The 26,203-nt window shown below is 42.8% G+C and overlaps 1 pseudogene; it reads left to right on the forward strand.

The window, feature by feature from the left end:
• Nucleotides 1–1,687: 1,687 nt before the first annotated feature.
• LOC112926693 (large ribosomal subunit protein uL11-like) lies at nt 1,688–25,970 on the forward strand (annotated as a pseudogene).
• The last annotated feature ends 233 nt before the right edge of the window (nt 25,971–26,203 follow it).

A 26,203-nucleotide genomic window follows, 5' to 3' on the forward strand; every position in this document is an offset into this window, starting at 1 on the left:
CACACATTTTTTTTTTCTGTAAGATTTATTTATTTGAGAGCACACACAAGCGCTGGGGTTGAGGGAGAGGAGCAGAGGGGGAGGGAGAAGCAGGCTCCCCACTGAGAAGGGAGCCAGACTTGGGACTCCATCCCAAGATCCCAAGATCATGACCTGAGCCAAAGTCAGACTCTTAACCGACTGAGCCACCCAGGCGCCCCTGTTGACACACATCTTTATCATTGGCTATTGAGGTCACTAAAAAAACACCATATGGGATGTACTGACTTCACTCTGGGGTTCTTTCTCCTAAAACTGCAGTCAACAGCAGGGATTTACATGACTAACAGACCTGGTCACGTCTCAGGCCCACCATCGGTGAGCTCTACAACCTGCCCAAGTCGTTGAACTCCTCTGAGCCTCAATCTCCTCTCAGCAGACTCTTTTTTGTTTAATATTTTATTTATTTATTCATGAAAGACACACACACACAGAGGCAGAGACACAGGCAGAGGGATAAGCAGGCTCTGCACAGAGAGCCCAATGTGGTACTCGATCCTGGGACCCCAGGATCACATCCAGAGCCAAAGGCAGGCGCTCAACCACTGAGCCATGCAGGCATCCCCTCTCAGCTGACTCTTGTACAAGAGTTTCTCTGAGACATGAAGGCAGTAATGTAGACAAAGCATTTGGATAGCTCCCACTAAGTGCTAATTATTATGTTAGGTAACTGCGTTATATGGAGTCCTCTGCTGAAGAGCCATGGGAGAAAGTTTTCTCAGCCTGCGGTGTTAGGAATAATTGGGCTTTTCTTTTCTTTTTAAAAAGATGTTATTTATTTATTCATGAGAGACCCTGAGAGAGGCAGAGACCTAGGCAGAGGGAGAAGCAGGCTTCCGGCGGGGAACCCGATGCAGGACTTGATCCCAGGACCCCAGGATCACGCCCTGAGCTGCAGGCAGAGAAACCACTGAGCTACCCAGGTGCCCCTAATTGAGCTTTTGGCTGAGAAATCCAGCCAAAACAAAATCTCAAGAATCAGGAATCTAGTGAATTTCTTTCTTTGCATTGGCTACTAGGAAGCTCAGGGCCAAATTTGTGGCCTGCGTTTGTTTTATTTATTTATTTATATATTTTAAAGATGTTATTTATTTGTTCGAGACACAGAGAGAGAGAGAGAAATTGAGAGAGAGAGAGAGAGAGAGAGGCAGAGGAAGAAGCAGGCTCCATGCAGGGAGCCTGACGTGGGCCTCGATCCCAGGTGTCCAGAATCAGGCCCTGGGCTGAAGGCGGCGCTAAACTGCTAAGCTACCGGGGCTGCCCTGGGCATGCATTTTAAAACTAGAAAGTATCCCTGGCTTCATCTTCTTTTTCCTAATGTGATTTTCTTTTTGCCTTGATTTCTTTACCAAACTGTCTCTCTCCTCGTATGGTGTATGTATATCGAAGTCTCTGCTGATAATAAACGACAGATTTTCATCACCCCGATAGGCCTCAACTTACAAGAGCCTGAGTGTGAGAGCCTTGTCTATTAAAGAAGAACTTACAAACGTCCTGCTTTCGTGCAAGCAACATCGTAAAGGAGAATCCAGTTGCTGCCAGCCGGTAAACACCCATCGCACAGCGTGGCAGCAGTGCTCATTCCAGGCCAGAGCTACTGTTTATAGTTCTGCTCTCTGGAAATGCGATCAGAGTTCTGGTCGGGTTCATGAGCGACACGGTTTCTCCCAGCCTGGCCCTGGATGCGTGCCTACACCCCATTAGCAGCCGTTACTCCTTTTACTTCTCACCACTGGCTCCTGCTATGGAAGGTAGGAAGGAAGGTGAGGAGCTCTGACAGGTGGAAGGGGTGGGGGGAGGAGGAGAAACAGCAGCCGGCCTCGGGAGGGTGGGAGGCTCTGATTGGAAGTGGGAGACAGGAGGTAGAAGCTTCTGGTCTGCAGTCAGCACACGTGGGTCTGAATGTGCCGATTGTTAAAAGACTGAAGTCTTCTGCTCTGGTTAGAAAACAGGGCGTGGGGATCCCTGGGTGGCGCAGCTGTTTGGCGCCTGCCTTTGGCCCAGGGCGCGATCCTGGAGACCTGGGATCGAATCCCACATCAGGCTCGCGGTGCATGGAGCCTGCTTCTCTCTCTGCCTCTCTCTCTCTCTCTCTCTCTCTCTATCATAAATAAATAAAAAAAAAAGAAAGAAAACAGGGTGTGCCCCGAGCCCCCAAGTGTTCCTCCAGCTGGTTGTTCCAGGATTTCCCCCAAGACACCCCCACCCCAGAGTCAAGGCATCTAAAGACAAGGCTCCTTACAGGTGGAGGGCTGTGGGTCCCTGCTCTGGTGCCCGGACTGAAATCCAGTCGGACTGGTCTGTAGTGGAGGTGACTGCCTCTGAAGGAGAGAGAAAAGGTCACAGTGCTGAGAAGCAGCAGGAGCAGGAGGCTGCAAAGGAGAGGGGAGGGGAGGATGGCTGGCCCTGGCTATTGGGGGGTAGACAGACGGAGCTCCGTAGGTGCACAGGAGTGGGTGAGGGTGAGACCAGCCACGGGCCTGCGTGCTATTTGTTAAGCTTTCAGGAGTGCTGGAAGTTTGCACCCTACACTCAGTATGAAGAAAAGCCACTTTATTTTCTTGCATCTGGTCTAGTCTCCTTCCAAAGTCCTACTCTCTGGGCAAGAGGCGAGAAACTATGCGTAATCCAATCGGGTAAGTTCAACCCTACCCACCCATGCAAAGAGACATGTCTCTCGGGTAATTTCACCTCTTCCAAGATCAAATGGTCTCCCTTGGGTCTTTTCTCCATCTCCCCTTCTTCCACAAGATGCTGCAGGAGTCGGGCATGGGCAACATACAGTGTCCCAGTGGGGGAAGGGGCTGGTTGAGGGACCATGTCCTGTCCCAGGCTCCAAGCTGGAGGCTCTGCTGGCTTCCCATGTGGACACCATGGCCTGGTCTGCTCTCCAGGGGGCCCTGCCTGCCGACTCAGCATCTGACACAGCAGAGCCTCTGAGGTTTGGCCTGGGTCTGGTGACCCACTCTAGCAAGCTTCTCAGACAGAGCCTCTGCTAATTTTTTTTTTTTAAAGATTTTATTTATTTATTTGACAGAGCAAGAGAGCAAGGACAAGCAGGCAGAGGGAGAGGAGAGGGAGAAGCAGGCTTCCTGCCTAGCGGAGAGCCTGATGTGGGCCTCAATCCCAGGACCTTGGGATCATGACCCGAGCTGAAGGCAGATGCTTAGCCGACTAAGCCCCCCAGGTGCCCTAAGCCTCTGCTACTTTTATATCATCTGAGAGGTTGCAGGCACTTCTAGGTCCCTCCTTCCGCACCACTCAGGCTCACTCGGGAAAGTTAACTCAGGCCCCTGGAATCAAAGCAGAGGCCACCTTCTTCTTTACTTGCTGGGACCTCCCTGATGTGTTCCCTGATGTGCAACCATGAGTAGGGATCCCAGCCTTCACTGTTGATATGCTCACCGAAGGGGGTGATCTGGAATCGGGCTATTGGTCCTCTCACCTTAAATTCTAGTTTTAAGGACAAATGTCTCAACTAAGCAGGTGAAAAAAAGGAAGTTAGGGACTCAAAACCAGTGCCTCCCTCCCCCTCTCCCTCCCCCCGCCATGGGTCTGATGATGCAGGTTCTCACCCTCACCCTTGCAGTGGCCCTAAGCCTCATGGCTCTGCCATCTTAAGAAATGGTTGCTGCCTTTATATCATCACATCTTTGTATTTTCTCCATCTACTTTTTAAAAAATAATTTCACTTTCCAACCTGGTTTATTACTGAAGTTCTTACAGACTTACCATCAGTGACTTCTCTAAACGTGGAAAGGATACACGGAAATATAAAGACTGCTTTATTATTTTTTTTAAAGATTGCTTTAGAGTCATTTTATCACATTTGTTTTGATACTGACATGCTTCTGATCCACCAGGCACTTAAAATTATTTTCTCCTATAGTGTCGAAAGCTCTTTTCCTGGAAGAAAAGCATGTAAGTATAGAAATGGAATGTAATAGAATTTGTTCTAGAGACCCATGTAAACAAAGGACTTCTAAAGAAAGAATGGGAAATAGTCCTTCATCTGTGCTTCCCTCTCCTTGCCCAAAATGTAGATGGTGATCATTTCTTGATCTAAGGAAATTGTGGAAAATTGGGATCTCTGGCTTAACGAGATTGTGATTCATCTATAAAAAATATGGTAGCATCAATTTCTTCTGAAATTGTTATATGCCAATTTTTAATGCTTCACAATTTAGTTGCTTAGCCATTAACCGAAGACTGTATTTAGTATAAGCCCTTGTATGAATGAAAGTATTTGCTTATGTAAATAACTGAGCTGGAAATAGCAAACATACTCTACATCAATTTGCATATATTCAAGACTATGAAATATGTTACTGCTATAATGGCAATTCCACTGAACTTTGGTTTATTTCTTGCTCATGTCTATTTTACAAGTGGACAATAATTTGGAAATGGTAAGACACAAAGATGATCAACAGAGGTTTTCATTTCTTTAGATGCTAGTTTTACTTGCCATTTTCCTTCATTTTGTCAGTTTTTAGAACTCTCATTTTCTTGGACATCCCCACTCAAAAATAACTACTAATGAACCCTGACAATAAAAATAATATTTAAAAATTATTTTCTGCGTGGCAGTTTGCTTTTAAAACATCATTGATCTTAAATAATGCCTTTTGCTTTTAGAGGGGTGCAGAGGGAGAGGGAGAGAGAGAATCTTAAGTAGGCTCCATATCCAACGCAGAGTCCAGGTGGGGCTCGGTCTCACAACCCTGAGATCATGACCTCAGCCAAAATCAAGAGTCCAAGGCTTAACCAACAGAGCCACCCAGCCATCCCTTAAATAATACTTTTTAATGGCCATAAAAGGCCAACCACCATGAAAGCTGTCTGCCAAAGACATGGTTCTTGCTTCTAGCATATATATGCCCCTCCCTTCCTTTTTACAAAGGACCTTTTTTCTGCTACATGATTCCTCTGCTCCTCCCTCTTCACTAGAGATGTTGCATAACAACTAAGTACAAAATAGAATCAGCAAGGTATAGAAAAGAGAGTAGACCCATAAACAGAAAGAAATGGCATTTTATCTTCAAACAGGAAAAGTATTTTGGAAGGGTCATTAAAACAACCACCCTTGTAAACTGGGTTTTGATGGTGATATTTTCTCTGGTACCAAGACTACAGGATTAGTTTAGAAACTCTTCCAGGAAATTTGGATCTAGACAACTTGGCCATGTCACAAAACTTCTGCAATTGAACACATTTTTGTTATGTGGATATTAGTTATTATGGAGCTTGATTCCAAAAAAAATTTGCATTTCTCTAAATAATAAAAATTTTCCCTACAGAGGATGATCATGGAAAATGGGAACTACAGTTGCCATGCTCTTACCGCTCTATAAAACATTGAGCTCTTTCCCTGAGAGTCATTATGATTCATGAGTAACATATTTTTACTGCCATTAGAACACTTGCAAAATTAAGCTAGAATTACCTCAGTTGACTGCTATTAGCCAAAGCTCCAGGATTCAGTGCCAAGAATAAATCCTTGTAATGATAGACTTCAACAGTTGTACAAAGCAGGCTTTTAAAGATTGGTTTCTGGAAACTAAATATTACTTGCTGTGACAAACAGCCTCTCATTAATAGATATTTAGCCCTGACTAGTTAAATGGACAGATTTCTTTTTAACAACGTAAAAGTGTTGGGGCACCTGGGTGGCTCAGTGCTTGAGTGTCTGCCTTTGGCTCAGGTTGTGATCCCGGGGTCCTGGGATCGAGTCCCACATTGGCCCCCGTCCCCACCCCCACCCCCATCCCGACACGGAGCCTGCTTCTCCCTCTGCTTGTGTCTCTGCATCTCTGTGTCTCTCATGAATAAATACATACATACATAAATACATAAACACATAAATACATAAACAAATCTTTTAAAAATATTTATAGAAGTAGCATAATAATACCAATGATTTTTATTTTTTTTTAAGATTTTATTTATTTATTTTAGAGAGAGAGAGAGCATGCAGGGGAACAGGGGGAAGGGTTGAGGGAGAGAGAATCTCATGCAGACTAAGCTGAGCACAGGACCTTGACTCAGGGCTTGACCTCACAACCCTGAGATCATGACCTGAGCTGCAGTCAACACTCAGATGCTTAAATGGCTGAGCCACAGGTGCCCATATTTTTTTCTTAAAGTCTTCTTTTTGGTAAGGCACCACTGTCACTTTATAGGTATTACCCCATTCGTAGCTAAAACATTTTGTTTTTTCTTTTTTTTGAAAGCAGTAATAGCATTTGATCAAATCCTCAAAAGGTATGATAATGCAATAGCTGCATTCACATGCAGTGCATCATACAGGAAATCAGAAGTGGCCCCAGATTCCCCCGCTCCTCCAGCTTAGGGCCCTCACTCCTGGAATGAACAACATCCTGTTGCAAGCCATCTCGGATGTTTATATTTGGTATCTAAATAATGAATCACTCTTATGAGTGCCACATGGCATGAAATATCTTTTTTTTTTAATTGTGGTAAAATACACTTAATGTAAAGTTTATCATCTTAACCATTTTTAAGCATACGGTTTAGCAGCAAGTTCATTGACATTGTTGTGCAACCAATCCTCAGAGCTCTTTTCATCTTGCAAAACTGAAACTCTGTACCCATTAAAAAAAAAAAACTCCCCGTCTCCCTCCTTCTCCCCCCTCCCAACTCCTGGCAACCACCATTCTACTTTCTGTTTCTATGATTTTACCTATTCTGGGTAACGTGTGTAAGTGGAATCAATACAGTATTTGTTCTTTTGCGACTGGCTTGTTTTACTTAGCATAACGTCCTCAAATTTAATTTCCTCCCTTTTTAAGGCTGAAGAAATTTCCATTGAATGTATATATACCACTTTTTAAAAATTCATTCATTCGTTGATGGATTTTTGGGTCGCTTCTACCCCTTGGCTATATGAATAATGCCGCTATGAAAATGGGTGTGCAAATATCTCTTTAAGGCCCTGTTTTCAATTCTTTTGAGTATATACCCAGAAGTGAACTTTCTGGATCATATGGTAATTCTATTTTTAGCTTTTTGAGGAACTACTCTATCGTTTTCCACAGCGGCTACACTATTTAAGTTCCTGCCAGCAATGTACAAGGATTCCAATTTCTCTACATCTTTGCCAACACGGGTTATTTTTGTCTTGTGTGTGGAGAGGTGTGTGTGTTTTACAATAGTGATCCTACTGAGTGTGAAGTGGTATCTGATCATAGTTTTGATTTACATTTCCCTTGTGATTAGTGACGTTGAACGTATTTTCACGTGCTTGTTGGCCATCTGTTTGTCCTCTTTGGAGAAGTGTCTGTTCAAGTCCCTTGACCATTTTTGAATTGAGTTATTTGTGTTTGTTTGTTGTTATTACCTTGTTGTTGGAGTTATTTTTATATTCTGGATACATGACTTTCTCCCATTATTGCTTGGTATCACTCAGATGTAGAACTAAAAAAGATAAAAAGATCAAATTCATAGAAACAGAAAGTAGAAAAGTGTTTGCCAGGGGCTGGGAGGTAAAAAAAAGAGGGAACATTTGATAAAAGGGTACAAGCTTTCAGTTAAAATAAATAAGAATCTGAGTATCTAATGTAAAACATGATAACTATAATAACACTGTATTGTATAGTCCACATTTGCTAAGAGCATAGAACTCAAATGTTCTCACCACCCCCCAAAAGATGGCAATATGAGAGTCGATGAACAGGTTAATTAACTTGATGGAGAGAAAACTTGCACAACATGTCTGTATATCAAATTATCACATTGTAATTTAAATATATCATAATTTTGTCAATTATACATCAATAAAGCTGAAAACTTTATATATGTTGAAATAATAATTCCTCTATTTTTTGTGCTATTCTCTAAGCAATGGCTTCTCAGAGACAACATGACACTGTTTCTGTCTGGATCATTAACATTTTCTCCATCACTTTCTTAAGTCTCTGATCAACAAAGCGATATATCAAGCTCTGATTCATAGCCTTCTCTGGTTTCTGGGGCATCCATACTCTCACCACAGCAGATCTCAAGCCACCGCCGTCCCAACGTCCCTGAAGAGATGCACAGCAGCACCTTGCTATGTGTTGTTTCCATCATCTGGTAAGTAGATATAAATAATCTCAAGCACATAGAAAATAGTAAAATGTGGTAAAACAATTAGGAAGTGGTAAGTTTTGAGTGTGTATTATTTTAAGACACTGGATTCAACGGTGAGTCTATATAATTCGATTTTTAATAATGGCTAAGTTTAACAACCTTGCAAAAAGCCCTAAAAATTTTATAATCAGCTCTTGTGAGTTGTTGCAAGCTGGCCCAGCAGAACACTGCTTAGACCACTTCTGCCCTCAAATATCCACATTCCTTCCACCCCCCACCCCCCACCCCCCGACATTCTGCCTGGGTTTCTAAAATAGCATATAACTTTGGCCTTTCCTGGAAAGCTTTGAAAGAAGTCTCCACTAATTGCTACTCAAAGTCCGTCTAAATCTGGCCCCTCCACCCTTCTTGACACTGGGCCCTGCTTCCTCTCCGTTTCTCACCTGGGTTTAACCCTTCCTTCAGGGTTCAGCTCCGATTCCATAGACTACAAAAGTCTTCCCTGGGTACCTCAGTAATTTCTCTTATCACTTTATTGTCCTTACAGCTTCTACCATAAGATACACCCTTAATGAACTATTATTTTGCATGAATGTTACTTTGTTGTCACGTGTTGTTCTTCATTTTCCAGCTGTAATGGATTAGGAACGTCTGACGTCTCCAATGAGAATGTCAGGGCATGATTTGTGTTTCCTACTGTTTGAGTACCCTCCCTGTGTGTATTTCACACATTCAAAACTATTGAGCATCTACTATGTATCAGGGGCTATGCTAGACATTAGGGATAAATGTGTAAAAATCTTTGTAAAGGAACAAGACATAAGTTTGTCTTTGCCAACCTCAATGAAAAAGCATACACTAGCCATCAAAAATAATTACATTTGGGGGTAAAGTATATAAACAGAACCACCAAATTTTAGAGTTAGCAGGGATCTTAGACCAAGTATTCTCACTGGGACAGTGATGCCTCCACAGGGACTTTGTGGAACCCTGTTGAGGGTTTTTGATTGTTCAGTTATTTAGTGAATATTATGGACTTATGGGTAGTTCTGGGGATAGAAGACATCCTGCAATGTGTGGAAGTCCCATTCAACAAAGGACTGTATTACCTCATACACAACTTACAAGTGTTTCACTGGGACTTCAAGAAGATAAATTAAAATTAGCAAAGCTCACAACTGCAACTCCACTTTACATGAATCACAAAGCTTTCTCTTGTGTGGTTTTTGAAATACACTGAATTTTCCGGGTATTCAACTATGGTAAAAGTTGAGAAAAAATTGCTTTTTTCTGTTCCAAATTTTGTTGAGAGTAGATCATCATTACAAAAAAAAAAAAAAAAAAAATCACATCATGAACAGCAATGTCATTTATGCTATTCAATCACCAAATCAACATTTCATACCATACTGTAATCTCAGTCAATATATATCTATCTAAAATCTCATAATATGCTCATATGTAAAGTGTACTAATTTAGTCCTTATTTTAAAATGTCAGATATCTTTAAAAGTCAAAAATATTCTATTTGATGCAAATAACATATTTTTATATTAAATACAGTGGAAACATATCAATGCATGATCATTTAAATATTAAATAAAGTAACATAAACACACATAAAAATGAAATAAAACATTTTCGATATAAGCGGACATAAACAGCTAATTTTTCATGTGTCTTCTGGAATGATGGTGACATCATCAGGTATGATGCAAGTATTTGATGACTAAAGGGAGAGCTTGCCTTATGTGTCACAGTGTAATCTTAAAGATGCTTATCATCTGGAAAAACTAATGACAAAAGGAAATAACATGTCAGGTATTGGGTATAGTTCTAAATATTAGAGTTAAGGCCCCAGGGGAATCAAGCTGAATAAACGCTCACACCACTAGCCTTTTCACCTGGTCAGTCATATTTCCTACAACGGATTAGAGGTTTTATTATTTATTTATTTATTTATTTATTCATGAGAGACACAGAGGGAGGCAGAGACATAGAAGGAGAAGCAGGCTCCCTGCGGGGAACCTGATGTGGGACTCCATCCCAGGACCCCAGGATCATGCCCTGAGCCGAGGGGAGATGCTCAACCACTGAGTCACCCAGGTGCCCCCAATTAGAGGTTTTAAAAACTCATCACCTAAGAGCAAGGCCTAAATACCTTGTGGTTTGGAGTCAAGGTTTACAAAACAATGAAAGATGAAATGCTTGGAAATGTGGTAATTGTCTGGGAAAACCAGCCTGGCACTTATTATTCAGCAAATGCACCCCACGAAGCCTCCTGCAGTTGCATCCTGACTCCTACACCCACACCCACACCCACACTTGAACACGTGAGTCCCATTTTACACAAGCACTGCTTCGTTTTCATCGTTTTGTAGTGTCCCCTTCTTAAATAAAAAAAATTGATAATCAAATGTGCCTAACTTTTAACTCAACACAGTCAGCCCCGACATAACAGGGCCAAACCCTGACCCAATGCCTGCACTTCGTGCTCCACCTCGGGCCGCAACCACCTGGGGCCGCAAACCCAGGTTCTCTCGACTGGAAGAAGAAACGTGCCTCAGAGCAGAAGCAGGTTGCAGCTGGTGGCCGTGCTGATGACCCCAGGGCCTTCCCCCAGTCCATCCACGCAGGGAGCGCCCGGAAGGGACACTGAAGCAATCAGGGACCAGCCAGCCAGTCGAGAAGAGAACTCACCTGCAAGTACCAGCAACTGCTGCTGGTATGTCAGGGAATTTTCTGGATGCATTAAGAATTCTTTAGATCCAACAGCAAAAAATAAGTAGTTGTTCTCTTTTGTCTGTAAGGCTAACGCCTCACCTCTTCACATTGCAAGTTTTCCTACTTTCTGCTCATCTACCGTTGCCCTTCTAAAGACACTATGGGACACGAGGGTGAGATCTCACCTTGTCCATCTAGTATTGTGCAAAAATGGTATTGCAGCCTCTACCCCCATCAGGAACCATGGTGACACCCTTTCACCTGGACGCCTGCAGGTAGGGTTCCCCCTCTTTACTCCTGAGGGGAAGGCTGCCTGTGTCACTGCCCTGCACTGGAGAGATCTTCTTTGGGGTGAAGCCCTTCTGGGCATGCCTGTTGGGACACAGTTCCCATTATTGTGGGTGTTTCATTTTATTTGGTGAGACTGATGAGCTAGCCACATTCTACTGAACTGTCGAAGGTGTAAAGACAGGGAGACTCAAAGATGTGACGTGGCAAGATGCAGCCCCACCTTACGAAGAAATTTGGGCAGTTCTGCTCTGGCCTTTGGGGGGAAAAAATGCCAGCATGTTTTTCATAGGGTGGCACTGACCTCGAGGTGCTGCTGATCTGAGTTCAGGGGAAGGGAGCTGTTTGTCCATAGATACAGGTGGCTCAGGTCACCACTGCTGGAGCAGAACAGAGCCTTGGGTACAAAGAGCGCCTTGGACTTCATACAACAGTAATGCTGAGGGCTAACATTTATTGAGTCCTTCCTGTGGAGTAAGCCCTGTGCCGTGTACTTCTTACACACTCTCTCATGCCTTCCCCGCAACACACCTGAGAGGTGGGACTGTTACGACTTTCATTTTATTTATGAGAATCTGAGCCAAGGATGCAGGTGGGTTCGCCTTGCCAGTTAGAGGCAGCTGGGATTTGAACTCATGTTTGTTTGGCTTCACAGGCTTCTCACCCTCACCCGTGGACTCAGGTTGGAGTTGAGTGTATTGGAACAGAACACCTTCCCTCCCACTCCCCGTCCCCATCCCTCCCCTGCCTCCATCCGCCGCCCCCCCCCCCCCCCCCCCCCCCCCCCCCCCCCCCCCCCCCCCCGCCCCGCAGGTCTGGGCCATTGGAGGCTCTGGGCCTTTTCTTGGTAGCTTGCTCCTGGCCCTGCCTCCCCAGGCTATTTGCTTTTTCTTCTTGCAATTGGGATCTCAGCGTGCCATCATTACTGTTGTCTGGTGACCTGGGGTATAACTCTCCACTCAGAAAATGCAAGAGGAAAAAAAAAAAAAGAAAATGCAAGAGGAATATTAAGTTTCTTAACATTCTATGCTAATAATGCATGGCACTCTTTAGCTCAGGGGACATGAGCTCACAGCTGTCATCTTTCTAGCTCTAATTTTGGAAGCACTGAGATTAAGAATGTAGCCTATAAGGTTGGAAGTCTATATGTCCAAAAGCATAAGGCTTTCCTTTGTTTGCTTGCTCTGGGCCGAGACAACAAACAGCAGGAATTATAGTTTCAGGATGATATAATCCTAACCGACAGGTGGATGGACTCTAGTTTGCACACTGACCATGGGAAATCTGGAACACCGTAGCAGGTTACCAGAACTTCTGTTGCAGGAGAACCCCTGAGAGTCTCAGAAAAATGGGGACGTGAATCTTGAGAAGTTACGAACTCCTAGGCTATCAAGATGAGGAATCTCAAAGATGTAACGAAGGCTTTCTTCAATTTAGGGGGACATGGGCACCCTGAAAAGCAGAGCGTGTACCATGTCTTGAATGAGGGAAGGAAAATTGGTTCCTAAAGAAGAGCTCAAGGTCAGTAGGGGTGAAATACTCTATTACATGCCCCCATTTGTCTCCATCTGGGAAATCTATTCACACGTTCCTCCAAAAGGAGCAGGCTACCTTTCAAAGAAAGCTCCAAGAAGAGAAAAGGCAGTATGAGGCCAGGCCACAGGAAGTTAGGCCAAAAAAGCTGTTTGCTGGTAGGGAAGAAACACTTCCTCAGCATTAAGGATCATTGCAGTGAAAGAAGAGGGAGCAGAGAACCATATTCTAGTGATCAGGAAATAACAGCCAGGCCACAGACCCAGGCCTCCAGGAGCCAGAACAGGCAACATTCACCACAGCCATGTTGAGAAAGCTTCAGAAGCAAGACCAGGAAGATGACAGGGGAGCCAATGGGGAAAGGAAAAGAGCTTGAGGCCTGTCACCCAGTGTCTTCCTTGGAAACTCAGTCTAAGCTAGTGAAATTGTCTCCAAGGACAAGGAGGCCTGGGAAGATAGGGGTTACCCAGTATTACAGGTTGAACTGTGCCCCTTCAAAATTTATGTGCTGAAGTCCTAACCCCCCAGTGCCTCAGCATGTGACCTAATATGGAGATAGGATTTTACAGAAGTCATCAAGTTAAAGTGAGGTCATTGGAACGAGCTGTAATCTAGTGACTGGCGTCCTTATAAGAAGGGAACTTTGGACACAGACATGCAGGGAGGACGTCATGTGAACATGAAGGCACAAACCAGAACGATGCTTCTACCAGCCAAGGTATTGTAAAGAGTGTGAGCAAATCATCTCGAGCTAGGCGAAAGGCATGGCACTAGCTTTTTCTCACCGTCCTCAGAAGGCATCCGTGCTGCCAACACCTTGATCTTGGACTTCCAGCCTCCAGAACTATGAGACTAAAAATTTTTGTTGTTTAAGCCACCCAGTTGTGAGGCTTTGTTAGAGCAGCCACAGGCAACGAACACACCCAGAAAAGCCCTCAGAGCACCAGGTATTGGAACATTTTAGTTATAACATCAGGGAACCAAATGGATGGCAGGTCCCACTATCATGATAAAGTTATGCCCCTTAAATTGTGTTCTCCATCCAGGCTGTGTCCTGGTGAGTCACTAGGGTGACCACCTTCTGGGATAGAAGTGTAAACCCTATGAAACATTGTCTGCACAAATGTTCATTCAAAGCCCACTTACAGACAACCACTATATGCCAAACGAACTGGCAGATTTTTTTTTTAAAGATTTTATGTATTTATTCATGAGAGACACAGAGGGAGAAGCAGGCTCCCCTTAGGGAGCCTGATGTGGGACTCCATCCCAGGACCCTGGGATCATAACCTGAACCAAAGGCCGATGCTCAACCACTGAGCTACCTACCCAGGTGACCTTGTAGATTTTAAAACATGACAAATGAAATTAGGTTAAATGCTCAGTCATCTCCTTTTAAAAATATTGTAATGAGCAGATTTTTTGAAATCCATCTCTAGCATTGCTGCCCTGACCAGTTCTCCAGGGGGAAAGTGCGGTAGGAAAGGAGATCTGACCTAGCAACCGGGGCAGGCAACAAGGTGTCCTTTGTTTCAACAACACTTTATGGTTCCTGTTTGGAAAATGTCCTTAAAAGCACTCAATGCTACAGGATTTCCCTTTCTAGAGTGGAAATCATGTATGGAACAATCATCAGAATAATCAGGGCCTCTTTCCTTGGCTTTTCCTTAGAGGTGAGATTGGAGCAGAGATTCATTGGTCCATTTAATCTAGTTTTGTGGGATTTCACTAGAGAGTTTGAAATTCTTGTTTATGAGAAACATTTTCTTTTTTCTTTTTAAGATTTATTTAAAAAAATATTTATTTATTTATTCATGAGAGACACACAGAGAGAGGCAGAGACACAGGCAGAGGGAGTAGCAGGATCCCTACAGAGAGAGACAGTCCTCCGTTATGGGACTTGATCCCAGATCCTGGGATCGTAACCTGAGCCAAAGGCAGATGCTCAACCGCTGAGCCACCCAGGTGTCCCACTGAGAAATATTTTCTCTTCTCTAGTGTGTGGTTTAGGAATAGAAGAGGATAGTGGTTGGACAGAGCCTTAAGAAAAAAAAAACCTAACTTCTCATTAAGGCTAACTTCAAACATATTCTAGAGGAGACAGACTAGACTAGAACAATAAACCTGAATGTGCCAATAGGGTAGCTGCAACAATTAGAAATTGTCGCCTGTTCTTGTTTCATTTATGGCTTCTGCTTCTCCTTCCCCTTCCCCACACTATATTATATTGAAACACATGCCAGCTATGGTATCATTTCATCCCCCGATACTTCAGTATATATCTCTAAGAGAGAAGGACCCTTAAAAAAATTGTGAAACCACAATCACACCTGGAACATTCAGGATTTTATTATTTTTTTTTTAATTTTTAATTTTTATTTATTTATTTATGATAGTCACAGAGAGAGAGAGAGAGGCAGAGACACAGGCGGAGGGAGAAGCAGGCTCCATGCACCGGGAGCCCGATGTGGGATTCGATCCCGGGTCTCCAGGATCGCGCCCTGGGCCAAAGGCAGGCGCCAAACCGCTGCGCCACCCAGGGATCCCCATTCAGGATTTTAAACACCATTCATTGTCTAGTCAAGGTTCAAGTTGCCTTGATTGTCTCATAGTTTTTTAAAAAGTTGGTTTGTTTGAGAATCCAAAAAATGTCCATGTGGTTTATGTGCATTGGTTTATGTGCATTGAATTTCTTTGAAACTATAGGATCTACTCTCCCTTCTTTTTCCTTGGAATATATTTACGACAAAACAGGTTACCTTTTCCGTCTAGTCTCTGATTTTGTTTATTGCCTTCCCCTGTGTTGTTACCATGTTCCCTGGGCCTTTGTATTTTGTAAATCTTAGATTGAGATGCTCGATCTGATTCAGGCTTGTTATTTTGGCAAGGCCACTTGATACAAAGATGGTGTTGGATCGTCCATCAGGAGGCACATCCTGTTCAGTCCTCCCCTGCGATGTTTGTAGCTACTGATTGCCATAACCTAGATCTTCTTTCACTTGAGATTTGTCAAATGATAGTGTTCTAATTCTATTATTCCTTGAGTGTGAGGGTACAGCTCACACAGGAAAGACAGGTTCAATGCTTGATTCATTTTAGAATCATTGGTTACTAATATCCTTCAGAGGTGACCAGTGAGTTTACTTTGAAAAATATCATTATGAACTCATGACTTTTTAATTTATTTAATATGGTTTAATCCACTGTTGGCATTAGTGCTCAAATGGCCCCATCATTGGCTATTTGGAGCTGTTTCAAATTGGTTCTTGAATCTTGGACATAAGCTTTTTAACTGCTTTTGGGAACAGGACATAGAGACCCTTACCAGAACTATCACTCCTGGATCCATGGTGTCCAAACTTTTTTGATTGTGAACTCCCAGTAAAAAAAAAAAAATTCAAACATGGATCCCCTCTACGTGCTTATTGATAAATTATACACATGTACTATGATTTAATGTATTATATACATGACAAAAACACCTCCAACTAGCAATCTTGGGTGATAAGAAAAAGCTGAAATAAACAATGTTTTAAAAATGACAGCCACCTCGGAGGTCACTAGCTATAGCTGCCTTAGCCAATGCGACAGGAAGGCCGTAGGTGGGAGAACCTGGGGCAAAGGCACAGCTCCCCCCCTGCCTGCTGAGGAGCCAGGAATCCTACCAGACACCAGGCTGCTGGCCTCCAGCACTGTGACCTGGAGAGCTCAGCCCTGTTTCCTGCCAAGTGCTTGGCCATGAGCAGGGCGGAGATGCCTAGAGCGTCCTGGCACCCCACCATGCTCTTTCACCATCTAGCAATCTGGCAAGCAGGCCTGGTTGGGTAAATGCTCAGGAGAGGAGGCATGCACGCTGGCTCCGTGGATAGGGAGGTAGAATCACGTCGGCTTTCTTTCTAGGAAGGAAAAATCTGAAGTTACAAAAAGCTTCACTTCCTTTAAACAGGGAATCAGCTTTAATTAAAAAGAATTGATCGAGCGAATTACTGCAAAAGTACCTTTTCATTGGCTTTCTATGCGGGTCAAACAAAGGATGAAGGTTTATGACTCAGGCTGCTACACCAGTGACTTAGTTAAGTAACCCAGTTGAGACAAGCTCTTACATAAAGGTTTTGGTCAGGTAGCAGATTCCTCAGCTGTGTTTTCATGATACTCAGTTAAATTGTGAGGACCCCTTACTGCCAAGCTGTTTTGATATCCATTTAAATGACAAAATTTTGTGTTTGTCAATAACCCTGAAATGTGGCTAGAAAATTATGGTACAAGAAGAACTAAGGCAGGTGTGGGAAGTCATGGTTGTTTATGCAGGGAAGCTGTCCTTATCTCCTCAAAGTGTCTGAACGTAAAATCGACTCCAAAATTTCTAATAAAAGAGCACCATCTTTCTTTTTTTAAGATTATTTATTTATTTATTTATTTATTCATTCATGAGAGATACAGAGAGAGAGGGAGAGAGGCAAAGACATAGAGAGAGAAGCAGGCTCCATGCAGGGAGCCCAATGTGGGACTCGATCCTGAGACTCCAGGATCATGCCCTGGGCCAAAGGTAGATGCTCAACCACTGAGCCACTCAGGTGTCCCAAGAAAAACACCATCTTTTGTTCTCCAAAACAATAAAAAATCAGAACAGCATTTGGATTTTGAAGGGGTGGCTACTACTCCCTGACTCTCTTTTGTAAAAAGTTTGAAAGCAAATTTGAATAAAATACAATTTTCTCTTCTGACAATTTTCTCTTCTTTCTCTCTTTCTCTATATTCTAAATATAGAATTTTGTTCATAATTTGCAGTTGTAGCAAGAAAGTTAAGAAGAGGAGGACCGGGATCCCTGGGTGGCGCAGTGGTTTGGCACCTGCCTTTGGCCCAGGGCGCGATCCTGGAGACTCGGGATCAAGTCCCACGTCGGGCTCCCGGTGCATGGAGCCTGCTTCTCCCTCTGCCTGTATCTCTGCCTCTCTCTCTCTCTCACTGTGTGCCTATCATAAATAAATAAAATTAAATTAAAAAAAAAAAAGAAGAGGAGGACCTCAGAGAGTAAGAAAATCTTTAAGAGGAAGTAGAAACTTCTGAATGGTTCATCATCTGAAATCATTCCTGTGAGTTAAGGATTGCTGACCCTAGAAGAATGTAAATGCTCCCTGGGAAGTGGAGCATCGTGTTGCTAACATTTTGTGTGTAAGTCGTGTTTTTCTACTGATCGGTGGGACCCAGGCAGAGAAACTGGAACTTTTGAATGAGTCCTTTCAAATAATGGGAAAAATTCTCCCCTACGGACCTATTTTCTGTATGAGCACTTAAACCCCATTTTTGTGACACCAACCACTCTTCCTGAAAAATAAAACATGACCAAGTTTAGGATCCATATGAGAGAGAATCCAAAAGTTCAGCTCACAAAATTGGGGGGAAAAAAGGCCCAAGCTGAAATCTAAAAAGCTTTATGTTATCACAACCACCTTCACCTAAAGGAGGGCTGGCTAGCTCCTCAGTCGTGTGGTATTAACCCACCACTCTCACTGCTTCATTCATAAAATGCTTTGGGATTCTAAATGATTTTTCTACAAAAGCTCAGCATCACCAGTTTATCCGGAAAAGGAGACAAATAGATTACATCACCATGGAAAAATCTTCCATTCCTTCTGATTACTCACCTAGATTAAGTTCTTCGAGGCCCCAGGGCAGGTGTTGAAAGGACAACACAAGTGAAAACCTTCCAAACTATAAAATACTTGTAGGGAGTCCAGCAAAAGATTTCTATTTCCCATAATGACCTCTTCAATTTTTTTTTCAAATATCAAATATGCACTTTTTCAGAAAAGAGGTTTTTGGGGTGATTCTCTTTAGCCAATCAGCACATGCCTGCTCTTCCCTTTTGCTGACCAGTCCCATGTGGTTTCATCACGAAAGACAATTTGCTCCAAAAAGTTGGCTCGCTGTCAGGATTTCAGTTTCTCGGGAACAGGCTTACCAGTTGATAAACAGGTTTTTATTAAGTGTTTGCTAATGCCAAGCACTGAGCTAAGTCTGGAAGGAAATTCCAAGAATTAAGAGCACCAAGATAGTAAAGAGTTTATAATCTAGTAGAGAAGGATGATTTAGGTAAAAAAAAAAAATGAGGCAATGACCAAATATCAGTTGGGCAAGGTGAATGTGGAATTGAAGGTCTGGGAGGCCCTTTGGAAAGAAGTTGAACTTGTGGGTTTTTTGTTTTTTTGTTGTTTATTACTTACATTTTATTGTATATTTTGAGTAAATAATGTATTGCCATGGTTCAAAAATCCAAAGAACTCCCTTTCTCCCGTGCCTTCAACTGCGACTTCCCTCCTTAAGGCAATCAACATTGGTGACTTTTGCCTATTTTTTCAGAGCTGTTTTATGGATGTGTAAATAAATACGATAATTTTTTCCTCCCCCGTTAGAGTTACAAAGTGTAGCTACTCTGCGTCTTGAAACACAGAGTGGAAGTAGAGTTGGATTATTAAAAGCTGAGACTCTGGAGCCCGTGTTCCCCACTTGGCTCTGTCAATTTTTACCAGGGCGACCTTGGGCAAAAGTCACGGAGTCCTGATCTCTGCGAGGGAGGTAAATAAGAGTACCTGCCTCTTATGGTTCTTGCGAGGATTAAACAAGCTAATGTATATTAAATGCCTAGAACAGGGCCCAGCATGTAGAAAGCACCATAATACAGGTCGAATTGTGCTATTTTCACTTAATGTATCTTACAAATGGTTCCATATCAGCACGAATAGAGGAATTTATTTACAAATGCTTAATATTTCATTGAAGGACATGCTATATTATGGTTGGCCTGGGGTGATGAATATACTGTTTAGAAAATTCGGAAGAGTATTATACAGTTTTCAGGAAGGAGAGCAAAAGTAACAGGTTATCCCTACATACCTGTGTTCGGCTAATGTTTAAAAGTCTAACCACACTGAGTGTCGGTAAGGATGTGGAACAGTTGGAACTTGCTCACACACCACTGATGGGAAAGTAAAATAGTGTGATCGTGTTGGAAAACAGTTTGGCAGTTTGACAATTTCTAATAAAGTTAAACACACATATGCCATGTGATTCAGCCATTGCTAAGTACTCACCCAAGAGAAATAAAAGATATAATCACACAAAGACTTGTGCCCAAGTGTGCCTAGCAACTTTATTTGTAATAGCCCAAACCTGGAAACAACCCAGTGGCTATCAACAAGTGGATGGATGAGCAAGTTTTGGTAGACGTATACAATAAAACACTACTCAGCAATAAAAATGAGCAAACTAATGATAAATGCCACATGGCTAAATCTCAAAGTAATGTTGTAAAAGTGAACCTACTCTATGATCTCATTTATACAAGACTCTAGAAAATGCAAACTAATCTGTAGTTAAGAGAAAGCAGTTTAGTGTTTGAGGATAGAAGTAGGAGAATGAAAAAAAATAAAAAATAGAAGTAGGAGAATGGGGGGTGAATTACAAAAGGGCACAAGGAAACTTTGGGGGGATGATGCATATTTATTAACTTGCGATGACAGTTTCCCAGATGTGTACATGTGTCAAAGCTCATCAAATCATGCACTCTAAATATGTCCAGTTTATTACGATAAAATATATCTCAACAGACTTGCAGAAGGAAAAAGAAAATATATGTATTCAAGACAAAAGGATTAAAGCACCCCTAATAAGCTAATAGAAAAGCTAAAATTCTTTGGCTGTCCAAATTACAGTTGAGTATGAATGCAAATATAGCATATTACCAAAATAATCATTTGCATTTAGGTTTTGTGTGTGTGTGTGTGTGTGTGTGTGCTTTTCCTCCCATATCTAAAGTAGTTCTGTTTGTAGGGGAGGGAAAGCCTTTCCTTCTACCTTCTATGTTTCCAGTTGGGTCCCTATAACAAAGACAAATTAGTTAAACCCCAAGTTTGTTAGCATGTATATCTCACACATACACACATGGGAGAAACTCAGAAAAAGAGAAACTAAATAAAAAAGGTGGCTTAGAACTCCTGCTTCTGCAGCAGCTTCAGCACAGAACGATAAATGTGAGAAGGCATGCCAGGACGGGGAAAGCTTGTTAGCCTTCCAAGGGAGGAAGACTGAGGGAAGGAGATACAGGGGTGGAAGCTGCTGGAACTGGATTTGTTGGCAGATTCCTCTGGTGCTATCTCTGGGCTGACGAGAGTCTAGTCATCTCCAGGAAAGGTGAACTGATATCCTGCCTTTAGGCAGAAAAGATGGAAGGTAGAGAGTTTTCCCATATTTGCTGCTGCTTGGTTGCCCTCACCTCAACCTAAGAGCTCAAAGAGGCATATTTTGGGCTGACATACTCTGGTTTCCTCCTTCATTACTCAGTTGGGGAACTTTTTCCTTTCAATTCTTTGATGAGCCACTTAATATTTACTTACTGAATTAAGTTGCTTTTTTCTTAAGTAGGAGATGGGAAAAAATTTGGTGTGTGTGTGTGTGTGTGTGTGTGTGTGTGTGTGTGTGTGTTGTGTGCTGTTCGAGGTGGGACATGTGGAGAGGTGGCTAGTAAGTGGCAGGGACATCTCAATATTTTCCTTACACCAGCAATTCTTAAACTTTTTTGGTCTCAGGGTCCATTTTGTTCTCAAAATGTATTGAGTACCTCAAAAAGCTTTTGTTTAAATGGATATGTGTATCAGTATTAACTATAGTAGACATTAAACCAAGAGAATTTTAAAAAATATTTATCAATTTGGGGCACCTGGGTGGCTCATTCACTTAAGAGTCCAACTCTTCATTTTGCTCAAGTCATGATCTCCAGGGTGTTAGATCAAGCCCTGCTTTGGACTCCTCCCTGGCTGCTTGGGACTCTCTCTCCCTCTCCCTTGGCCTCTACTACTATCTCTCTGAAAAAAATAAGTAATTTAAAAAATTATCAATTTATTTAAAAAACAAACTCTTTATTAATGTAAGTAAGATATTTTTATGAACAATATCTTTTCAAAAAAATTCAGTGTGAAGAATGACATTGTTTTCCATTTTTGTCAATCTCTGGAGCATCTGGTTTATTTATTTATTTATTTATTTATTTATTTATTTATTTATAAGATTTTATTTATTCATGAGAGTCACAGAGAGAGAGGCAGATACATAGGCAGAGGGAGAAGCAGGCTTCTCAAGGGGACCCCGATGTGGGACTCGATCCCAGGACCCTGAGGATCACGCCCTGAGCAGAAGGCAGACACTCAACCACTGAGCCACTCAGGCGTCCCTGGAGCATCTGGTTTAAAAGAGGACAGCTGGATTCTCCTATCTGCTGCTTAATCCATCTGTTGTGACATGATGTCATGTAGTCTCTGGCAAGCTCCACTGTACAGTCCTGAGAGTATGAGAGTGAAGTAGGCAAATAACCTCTTTGTGGGGTTATGAAAATTATTTTCACTTTGAGGACCTCAGTGGAAGGTTTTTTGTTGGTCCCAAATATTTTCTCTGGGAGATACTTTGAGCCCATGTCTTATAGGACCACATTAAGTCAGAGCATACAGCTCAAAAATCTATCCTGTTTTACAAGAGTACCTTTGAAAGAGAGTCAACAATCGTCCCAGTTTTATAAACTATTTACCAGATAAAGCAGCTGGAGCCTCAGAGATGCTAGGCTGGAGAAAAATGGATGGGGGGGGGGGGCAAAGATTAAAAGTTTATATACAGTTTATATATAGTTAACATTTACCCCCAAAGACTTAAAGAATGTATCTAACACCAGATTTTAAAAATCTTTACTATGGCCAGACTACTCTGAAAATTGGCCCACTAAATAGAACACCCGGGAGTTGCTTTAGCAATCAAGGAACAGGCCCCTGACCACATTTTTCTTGAATGCCAACAGAGTTTCCACTGTTTTCCTAGACAACAACAGTTAGTCATTAAGGGCTCTTTTAGGGCAGAACATGGTCTCCTGGTCATGCCCAAACCAGTGGATTAATTTAAAGTAATTATGTAGTAGAAACCCAGTATTGTGTTTAAATGATACTGCTCCTAGCCACATAATTTGGGAATTGGTGGTGATTGGGCCCCCAGAAAAGGTCTAACTTCCTTGGATGTATAAATTACACAAAGCTTATTCGAGGAACAAAAAAAAAGCCAGTAGGTTTTTGTTGTGCGTTGGTTCTGGAAGTTAATTGCCTACTTTCTCAGTGGGGCAAAAAAATAAAATGTATTAAAAACCAGAGCGAAATCCTCATGGCAAGATCTCTCCTTTCCCACACTCTGGGAGGTCTTTCAGATTGTTTCTGTTTCCCTCCAGTCGCGTGTAACTTTGCACGGTCAGTGGAGTGGAGAAGATGCGTCGTTGCCGGGTGTGGAACGCTGGTCCTGAGGGCCTTACTGGAGCTGGTGGTACGGTACTTTCCAACTAAAGAATTGGGGTGATGAGGGTCTCCCGAATCTGGGACAAAGTGGCAATATGCGTTGTGGCCATCGGATAAACACATGCAAAAAGAAACCTACAAAAATATAAATTGTTTCATCATCAGCAAATGTTGATCCAAGGGTGCCGAGCTAGGCGACGTGCAGCACATGTCAAGGTCTGAAGTGACTTCTAACCCTGGAATTTCACACTCTAGTTGGAGAGAGAAGCACACGGGTCACACTAGATCAGATGGGAGGTGGGGCGGCACATTCACAAGGCTGACTGGTCCCTTCTGCTGTAGACTGAATGTTTGCGTCCCCCCAAAGCTCATATGTTGAAACCTACTCCCAGGGCACCTGGGGGGCTCAGTAGGTTAAGCGTCTGCCTTCAGCTCAGGTCATGATCTTGGGGTCCTGGGATCAAGCCCAAGTCAGGCTCCTTGCTCAGCCGGGAGTCTGCTTCTCCCTCTGCCTCTGCTCCTCCCCCTGCTCATGCTCACTCTCTCTCTCTCTCTCTCTCAAATAAATAAATAGATAAATCTTTAAAAAGAAAGAAACCTAATCCCCAGTGTGATGGTATTTGGAGGTGGAGCCTTTGGAAGGTGATTAGGTCATGAAGGCAGAGCTCTCATGAATGGGCTTAAGTGTCCTTTGAAAAGGGACCCAGAGAGCATGCCAGCCTCTCCTGCTGGGTGAGGACACAGTGAAAAAAATGGCTTTCTGGGAACCAGGAAGCAAGTTCTCACCAGACGCAGAATCTGCCTGCCAGTATCTTGACCTTGGACTTCCAAGCTTCCAGAATCCTGAGAAATAATTTTTTGTTTATAAGCCGCCTGGTCTATGGTATTCTGTTGGAGCAGCCTAAATGTATTAAGACAACCTTTGTCTGGAACTGCCCCAGAAAGCTTTGTGGATCTGGTGTGATGTGAATAGTCAAGGTCTGGAAAAATATGGTCCATATGATATTATTAACACCAAGGTTATTATTCACGATTTCCTGGTCTGAAACTAGGTTTGTGGTTATATTAAATGTTTAAAATACCTGGCATAGACTTCCTTATTCTTTTCCCATCAAGCTTTAAAGGAGAAGAGAACCAGAACATTTCCATTGTGAAATTTTTTTAATGAGTTAAGTATAAATGATTCAAGAACATAAGGATTTTATTTTTTTTAAAATAAACAAAGATTCCAGACCAAGGAGAAAACATGTGGCCCCAATGTAGCTTGCTGTTGGCCAGCAGAGGCATGTTTGGGCAGAGAGTGAATTTGGGGGTGCAGTGGGCAACCGTTTGACGGAGGTCCTGGCATGGTTTTCTCTTTGTCACATCTTGAGTCAATTGCTGTCAAGGGCACTTCTTGTAATTGAGTTGATTGATGGTCGTTCCTATTTTATTTGATTGAATTCACTTCTCAGGAAAGAAACTGGTCATTATTTTTTAAAAATATTTATTTATTTATTTGCTTTAGAGAGTGGGGAGGGGCAGAGGAAGAGAGGGAATCTCAAGCAGACTTCCCGCTGAGCCTAACACCTTTGGCTCAGGTCATGAGCTAAAATCAAGAACCAGGCACTTAACCAGCTGAGCCACCCAAGTGTCCCAAGAAACTGGACATTATTAATTCGATGTTTCCCAGAAAAATTTAAGGAGGTGGATTCTGCTTTTGGTATCATGTAGTAAAGAATCTAGACTTTACTCCAAGAGGAGGTCTGGCCTTTGTCCTCAGCTTTCTGATCAGAGTGTCCTTGCTTTGTCTCACAGCCCACCACAGACAGCCACGACATGCTAGAGGTTGGGGGATTTGAGCCATGTGCTGTCAGCTGAACTCCTGAAAGGCTAGAACCTGAGTCTGCCCGCTGGATGGGGCCCCGATACATGCTCTGGACACCGAGGCTGGGGTGAGCTTCCTTGGTTGGCAATACTCACTGCATATCGTTCACATCAATACCAAGAGAGTGACAATGTCATGTGTTCATGGGGAGAGGACAAGAGCTCAGCATTTCATACTTGATCTTGAGTTAAGTATTGAGCTGCCCCAGGTACTTCTTCCTTTACCTGATTCCAGGCTGTATCCTTCAGCTGCGTTACAGTCTAACCGAAACATAACAGCTTTCAATGAGTTCTGTGAATTCTTCTAGCAGCTTATGTAGGAAGTGAGCGTAGTCGCTTCTGCAGACTGCTTGCTCCAACTTCTCAGTTGGCTAAACTCTTGCAGATATAAAGGCTGTCCTGCAAGACAGCACAGCTACTAGCTCAGCTTTACTGCCAGAGGGCTGTCCATCCTGGCCTATCCTACTAAAGTACAGGCTAGGATATTTCTCCCAACATTTTGGTCAGGAGAAATCACATTAAAATGAAGATTAAGGGCAGTTGGGAGAAAACAGACACACACACACAAGGATGTCCATTGAGCTTTTGGCTTTTGGCTCAGAGGAGGAGGTGAAGATGCAACTATGTCTGGCCATCCAGTTTCTGGGTTCTTCTGACACCAGCCACCTCCACCACGACACCTCAGTTCAACCCCAACAAGATCAAAGTCGTATATCTGAGCTGCCCCCGTGGGAAAGCTGGTGCCGTGTCTGTCTTGGCTCCCAAGATGGGTCCCCTGAGTCTGTCTCCCAAGAAGGTTGGTGACGACATCACCAAGGCAACTGGTGATTGGAAGGGTCTGAGGATGACAGGGAAACTGACCGTTCAGAACAGACAGGCCCAGATGGAAATGGTACCTTCTCCCTCTGCCCTGATGAGGAGAGCTCTCCAGGAACTGCCAAGAGACAGAAAGAAAAACATTAAGCACAGTGGAAATATCACTTTGGATGAGATTGTCAACATTGCCCCACAGACGCAATACTGATCTTTAGCCAGAAGACTCTGGAACCATTAAAAAGATCCTGGGGACTGCTCGATCTGTGGGCTGCCAGGTTGTTGGCCAATAACATCAACACTGGTGCAACAGAATCCCCCACTAGTTAAGAAACCCCCCCCTCCCAAAAATATATCCATTGGAGTATTTGTCATAAGAATGAATAGAGAACCAATTCTATAAATTATGATATTCCAGAGAGGATACTATTTTTAAAATTAGACACATAGATACTCATGTGAAAAGATCTCCAAAATATTTTGTTAAATTATAAGAGCAAGGTGCAAAGAATTTGCTCCTTTTTTT

The sequence above is a fragment of the Vulpes vulpes genome, chromosome 3 (genome assembly GCF_048418805.1).
Source record: "Vulpes vulpes isolate BD-2025 chromosome 3, VulVul3, whole genome shotgun sequence".
Lineage (NCBI taxonomy): Eukaryota > Metazoa > Chordata > Mammalia > Carnivora > Canidae > Vulpes > Vulpes vulpes.